Source organism: Pithys albifrons, chromosome 31 (assembly GCF_047495875.1).
Source record: "Pithys albifrons albifrons isolate INPA30051 chromosome 31, PitAlb_v1, whole genome shotgun sequence".
In the NCBI taxonomy this organism is placed as follows: domain Eukaryota; kingdom Metazoa; phylum Chordata; class Aves; order Passeriformes; family Thamnophilidae; genus Pithys; species Pithys albifrons.
In genome coordinates this window covers 1513475-1520556 of record NC_092488.1, presented here as the reverse complement: position 1 = coordinate 1520556, position 7082 = coordinate 1513475, and the positions used below count along the sequence as shown (strand labels likewise).

The 7082-nt window shown below is 49.9% G+C and overlaps 1 pseudogene; it reads right to left on the bottom strand.

Annotated features, from left to right (window-relative positions):
- Positions 1-4021: 4021 nt before the first annotated feature.
- On the bottom strand, positions 4022-4999 carry LOC139684119 (olfactory receptor 14A16-like; annotated as a pseudogene).
- Between the last annotated feature and the right edge of the window lie 2083 nt (positions 5000-7082).

The window sequence follows — 7082 nt, the reverse complement described above, 5'->3', positions numbered from 1 at the left end:
AGATCCACAGAGATGTAAAGCTTTAGTAGACACTGGTGCACAGTGCACACTGATGGCATCAAGGCACAGGAGTGCAGAACCCTCTGGATCTCTGGAGTTACAGGGGGATGCCAGGAGTTGTCTGTATTAGAGACTGAGGTGAGTTTATCAGGGGACAAGTGGGAAAAGCCTTGCAGTGAGACTGGCCCAGACTGGCCTTGTTTTCTGGACACCTGCTCAAGGTGCTCCAGGACACTCATCACAGACCAGCCCCTCCAAATGACCATTCCCAGCACCTCTCAGAGGTGGTTTGTTCATTCACAGAGGGACACCAAGTGACTGGGCCAGAAGTGCAAGAGATCCCAAGTCTTTGTCCCCTCGGGCACAGCATCGTCTGTGCCACCAAGGGCTGTGAGCAGACCTGTTGTGCTGAGGCTCTGGGGCCTCGTGGCCTCCTGGCACAGCCCCAGGAAGGCTGGGCACTCTCACCCCCTTGTCCTTCCCTCAGCATCACCCCCCATGCCAGTGCCCCTCTAGAGCTCTGAGCAAGGCGTGAGGGACAGGATGTGCCTTCCCTGGGGCTGGGGGTCAGGGCTGGGCCTTTCTGCTGCCTCCAGCCAAGCCAGGCTTTGCTCAGCACCTGAGCTGCTGCCCAGAGCCTTTGCCTCCCTGCAATGGTGGCCTCCAAGGATCTGCTGGGACCAGTCCCTGGGGAGGCTTTGTCAAGAATGGCCCTTGCTAGGTTCCTTAAATCTTAAAGGTTCTTCAAGATTTTCCAAGTACTTTGAGTTTTGGCTTTGACTTGGAGTGTCTGAGAGGTTTGTACAGTCATGGCCTTCAATTATCTGCTGTAACGACTCCCTTGAGATTCTTAGTAACAACACTCAGTGGGGTTCAAAGTTTATTCAGGTACTTCTTTTTTACACCGAGTCTTTGAAAAGTTTGTTAAATCAGAGTCTACAATGATCTGCTTTAATTAGTCCCTTGAGAGGCTTAGTCAACAATCCTTGGGGCTCATTAATGCTTTAATGTACTCAGGATTTTTGAAGGTACTTTGCTTTCTTCTTTGCACACTGTGATGATGAGAGGTCCAATCATGGCCTCCAATTGTCTCCTCCAATGAGTCTGTGAGGACTGCTGGGAAGGTGACTGCAGACCTGCACTTGACCAGTTGTGATGGTGGATTATCATCAGGTGTCATTGTAATGATCATAGGGGCCGTTGTTAGAGTTGGTTGCCATGACAACTTGCATTGAGACCTGTTGCCTTGGCCCAGTGCCATGGTAACTGTAGAAAGGCCTCATTTCTAGGGCTTCTTACCATAGCAACAATGGTAAGGACCAGTGCCATGGTGCCATGACAACCAGCACTCAGAGCAGTTATGAGGGTTGATGGCCATGGACATCTGCACTAGGGCCTGTTGCTGAGGGCTGGTGTCACTGCAAAGAGTCACAGGGGACCTGTTGCTATGGGCTTGTGCCAGGACAACCTGAACTGGGATACATTGTCTGGTCAGCTGCCATGGCAACCATCGGCAAAACCCATTGCCAGGGTCAGGTGCTATGTCAGCCAGACATAAAGATTCATTGCTAGGGACCATTTCCATGGCAACCATCAATGGGACAAGATACCTGGGTTGCCTGTCACGGCAATTCCCATGAAAACCCATTGCTAGGGACTGATGTCATGGACACTTGCACTGACACACTGCTGGAGTTGGGTGCCAAGACAACCACCGACAGGCTGCAGGGATAAGAAGGTTGCCATGGCAACCATCATAAAGGCCTGTTGCTACTGTTCAGTGGCACAACAACCTGCATGAGACAGTTTGCCAAGGTCAGGTTGATGGCAAATAATATTTGACCTGCTGTGATGGTGGATTGTCATGGTCACCTGCACTGGGGTCGTTGCTGGGGAGTGTTGCCATGGCCACGTGCACTGGGACCTGTTGCCAGAGCTGGCTCCATGGCAACCATCACAAGGTCCAGTTCCTGGGGTTGTGTGCAAGGAAATGAACACAAGGGGCCATGGTGATGGTGGATTGAGCATCGTGGCCTGGGGTATAGTTAATTGTCTTCACAGGGGCTTCTGTAGACCTGTGTTGAACCCTGAACACAGAGTTGATAATACAGAGATGTTTTGGTTATTGCTGAGCTTGCACAGAGCCAAGGCCTTTCCTGCTTTTCCTGTGGTCACAATGGAGAGGGGGCTGGGGGTATGTGGGAAGTTGGGAGGAGGCATAGCCAGGACAGGTGACCCAAAGTGACACAGGGAATATTCCAGACTATGAGATATCATGCCCAGTATATAAAGTGGGGGGAAGAAAAAGGAAGGGGGAATGATTGGATTGATGGCATGTCTTCCCAAGTGTCCATTACACGTGATGGGCCCCTGTTCTCCTGGAGGTGGTTGAAAACTTGCCTGCCCATGGGAAAGGGGTGAATAAAATCCATGCTTGGCTTTGATTGCATGTGTGGCTTTTGCTTTCCCTATTAAACTCATTGTATCTCAACCTGCAAGTTTTCTCACTTTTACCTTTCTGATTCCCTCCCTGATCCCACTGGTGGGGAGTGAGCGAGTGGCTGGGAGGGGCTGGGAGGCTGCAGGAGTTAAACCCTGACAGTGACCCCTTCTTTAAACCAGGTACAGTTCCCATCTTTTCCAAAACCACCAGACTCAAACTTATAGAAGGCAGGACTTGAACCTGTTTGCAGATTTAACACTCACCACTCAGTCCTTCCTGACTCCACAACTCCAGGGGGAAAAGTCCCATGGATGGCAAATAGGATGTCTGGAGCTCAGAAGAGGCTGGAAAGGAAAAGTGGTGTCATGTGATAGAATCATAGAATGGCCTGCATTGGAAGGGACCTTAAAGGTCATCCAGTTCCAATTTTCCTGCTGTAAACAGGGACACCTTCCACTAGATAAGATTGCTCAAAGCCCTGTCCAACCTGGCCTTGAACACTGATGGGGAGAGGACAGGCACAGCTTCTCTGGGCAACCTTTGCCAAGGTCTCATCACCCTCACAGGGAAAAATTTCTCCTGTATCCCACCTGGGATACCAAATTGTTAAAAAAAATTTTGATACCAAGCTGTCATCTCCATCTGATGTGTTTATTGATTCAGATCTATCACAATACCTGGTAGCTCGAGCTGGTACCTCAGCAGAAGGACCTGAACAAAGAAATCCCTGGGCACCCTTACGATCCAAACTGCCCATCCTGCACACAACAGTCTGCACCAATGGAAATATCAGCAGCTGAGGTCTTGTCACTCTGCAATGGCTTTGCTGTTTTGTCACCAAGTGGTTGCCACAGAGTCACCTTCACACCTCCTGAGGTGGGTTTTGATATGTTTTCAGTGGGTTCTGCAGTCCCTGTTGTAATGTGGACATTGACCTTTGGGCTGTCCATTAGATGTTAATTCTTATGTAACATTTCAGCTGCAGCTTTGTCCATTCAATTATTAATGTTCAGATTCTCAGATCCAAGATTCACTATCATTCACCACTGACTTCCATAACACAGCCATGAAATTCTGAAACACATCAATAATCTGTCTAACGATTCCAGCCACTTCTGTCAACTTTCAAAGAACAGAAACTTTGGCACACCTGCTGTGGTCACAGCACGGACACACAGCAGGACACACACCAAGCAGCCAGAGAGCTGAGGGCGAACACAAGGGCACAGATGGAGAGTGGGGAAGTGGAAAGAGCAGCTCGGAAGAGACCAAGTACTGGTGCTCCCTGGCAGAGCAGCTGGGCCAGGACTTTGTTTCTGTCCCCTCTGCACAGAGGCTCTGCCCTTCCATATTTACATGAGCTTTCAAAGAAAGGATTTCTGAAAAACCAGATGCTGCAGGATCATTTATTTTGCTAAAGTGCACAGACAATTCCTCATTTACATAGTCCGTGGGTAAAATTTAAGACATAAACTGGGAATTAGACATGAGGTAAATAAGTTTCATCTTCATCAAAACAAAAAAGCAAAGCACATAGACAAAACCACAAAGAAAAAGTTCAGATGGCAGAGTGGGCCTTTAATGAGTTGCACAATATGCTATGGAGGAGGACACACACAGTTTTATTGCTTCTAAAACCATCCAGTCATTTTTTTCCGCAGGCCATCCTTGAGCTCCTGATTCCTCAGACTGTAGATGAGGGGGTTCAGCACTGGAGGCACCACCAAGTACAGAACTGACAAGGGCCAGATCCAGGGATTGGGAGGAGATTGAGGAAGGCTTTAGGTAGGCAAACATGACAGTGCTGAGAAACAAGGAGACCACAGCCAGGTGAGGGAGGCACATGGAATAGGCTTTGTGCTGTCCCTGCTCAGAGGGGATCCTCAGCACAGCCCTGAAGATCTGCACATAGGAGAAAACTATGAAAATGAAACATCCCACAAATAGAAAACCACTAATCACAGGGAGCCCAAGTTCCCTGAGGTAGGAGTGTGAGCAGGAGAGCTTGAGGGTGTGGGGGATTTCACAGAAGAACTGGCCCAGGGCATTGCCCTGGCACAGGGGCAGGGAAAATGTATTGTCTGTGTGCAGCAGAGAGTAGAGAAAGCCACTGGCCCAGGCAGCTGCTGCCATGTGGGCACAAGCTCTGCTGCCCAGGAGGGTCCCGTAGTGCAGGGGTTTGCAGATGGCAACGTAGCGGTCGTAGCACATGATGGTGAGGAGAAAATATTCGGTTCCAAGGAAGAAGAAAAGCAGAAAGACCTGTGCAGCACATCCCTAGTATGAAATGGCCCTCGTGTCCCAGAGGGAGTTGTGCACGGCTTTGGGGACAGTGGTGCAGATGCAGCCCAGGTCTATGAGGGACAGGTTGAGCAGGAAGAAGTGCATGGGGGTGTGCAGGTGGTGGTCAGAGGCTACGGCGCTGATGATGAGGCCGTTGCCCAGGAGGGCAGCCAGGGAGATGCCCAGGAAGAGCCACAAGAGCAGGAGCTGCAGCTGCTGCGTGTCTGCCAGTGGCAGGAGGAGGAAGTGGCTGATGGAGCTGCTGTTAGTCATGAGCTTCCCCTGGGTATTAGCATCTCTCCAAGAAGAAAAAGCGGTAACAAGTTACTGTAGATGTCTCTGAAAAATACCTACTCTTGTCCTCATATAATCCCTTGAAATCTCCTCTTCTCATTCACAAGAATTTTTTGGCTGGTCATTTTAGGACTTCTGGTGAGGCCTGGCTCAGAAAGCTCTGAGGAAGTAGGAGTTCTGCTGATTTTCTGCAGGAATCAGTTGTGCCCTACAATAGTAGACAAATAGGAACTGGGATTGATGTTTGTTTAAACTCATTCATGGCACTAAACAGCTTCTCAGCCTTGTCACTCACAGTTTGAATGACTACACAGCAGAGCTGTGGGGGTATAGCTTTTTTTGCTTCCAGTTGCTCCACCACAGGGAGTGGAGTTTTTGAGGCACAAATCCTTGACAATTATACTCCTGTCAAAGAGAAACCTGGCAGGTCCTGTGAGTCAAAGAGACTCTCCATTCCTGCAGCATGGGTGTGTGTGCTGGTTTAAAGACGAACCAGCAGGGGAAATGGACTCATCATGAGAGAGATTATAAGTCAGAGCTAAAATTTAATAATAATATTACAATAAATACACTGACACAAAGGGAAATTTCTTGCAACTCACAAAAACCCAGCAGTATAACCCAGTGTCCTGGGGCACAAGTCCAAAGCAGTTTGTTTGCCCTTGTGCTGAGACCCACGTGGTTCCCCCAAGTCCAAAGCAAAAGGAAATGAAAAACCTGTTGGTGCAGGCGAGGGCTGTGGTCTGGTAGAGAGTGGTGATCTTCTCCTATCAAGGTCCTGCTGCTCCTCTGAATCCGATGAGAAGTTTTTCGAGGTCTTCTTAGCCACCACTTATGTACCCTCAGGGAGCACCCAGTCCCTTCCCAGGGCAGGGACTCACACAATGGGTGATTAACTCTGGGAGTCAGGGGATATTGATGGCCCATTAGCAGCCACACCTCCTCAGGCTGGGTGTGAAGGTGATAATGACTTGGGCAGCTGCTGCTAATGGTCCACTGCCCTTGGGGAATGAGTGGAGGAGGTAGAATACACAGCTTTGATCACCCCCACACAGTGTTAACTGGTCCCTCCTGCTGAACTAGGACAGTGTGTCCATCAGCCCTGCTCTCAGCTGCCCAAGGCTGTCACCTCTTTGACCTGCAGGGCAAAGGCACTCAAGTGTTCTCATGAGGAGAAGCTGCACACTGCTGAGAGCTGGTGACTTCAGTTTGCAAGTGCACATCTCCAAACTCCTCATCCTGTCTCATCCTACCCAAGGCAGATCTCAGCTCTCCCCTCCCAGCCAGGGGCACACAGGGCTCATTGCAGCTGCCTGCACACACCTTGCAGCCCCACTGCCATGGCCTCGGTGCTGAGGGGCTGTGGGGAACACAGAGCTGCAATGGCACAGCTGTGCCCTTCAGGAAGGCAGCCTGGAGCACAGCAGGATCATCCAGGGAAAGAGCTGAATATCCTAAAGATGTTACATCCTCAATGGAGAGTCCTGTAGACCCATTGCCTGGAGCTCCCACCTGAGCTGGGAACAAAGGCAGCATGAAGAGGAGGAGAAATGGAGAAATTGCCCCACAGTCATCTGGGGACCCTACAATGATAAAGAGATGGGCGAAGGGATTTTGCCCTCATTAGGGCTCCATCTGCCAAGGAGATGCCACTGACCCCATGGCCTTGGAGGGAATAGCCCTTCTGGGTTGTGGGTGAGTTCAGGGACTTGGTCTGGGAAGAAATCTGCAGTGCAGGGAATGGCCCAGAGCTGCCCTAACTGCCCTGCCACGGCATTTCAGCAGCAACTCCCTCTCACTCCCTGCCCACAGCTCTGCTGCCTGGAGCTGGAAAAGCGACACTGATGATATGTTTAAGGCACAATGTGGTGGTTGCAGAGATTCCCTTAAAGTAAAATGTTTGGAGATTCAGAGCTTTCTCCTGAACTGAGAAAATAATTTCTGTCCCACTGCCCACACAGAAACTTTAGAGTAAAAGATAGAGGAAACAGGACAGAAAGAACACAGAGCCACAGACTTCCAGTACTTCATTTAAACTTCCCTGTATGAACCCCTTTAGTGA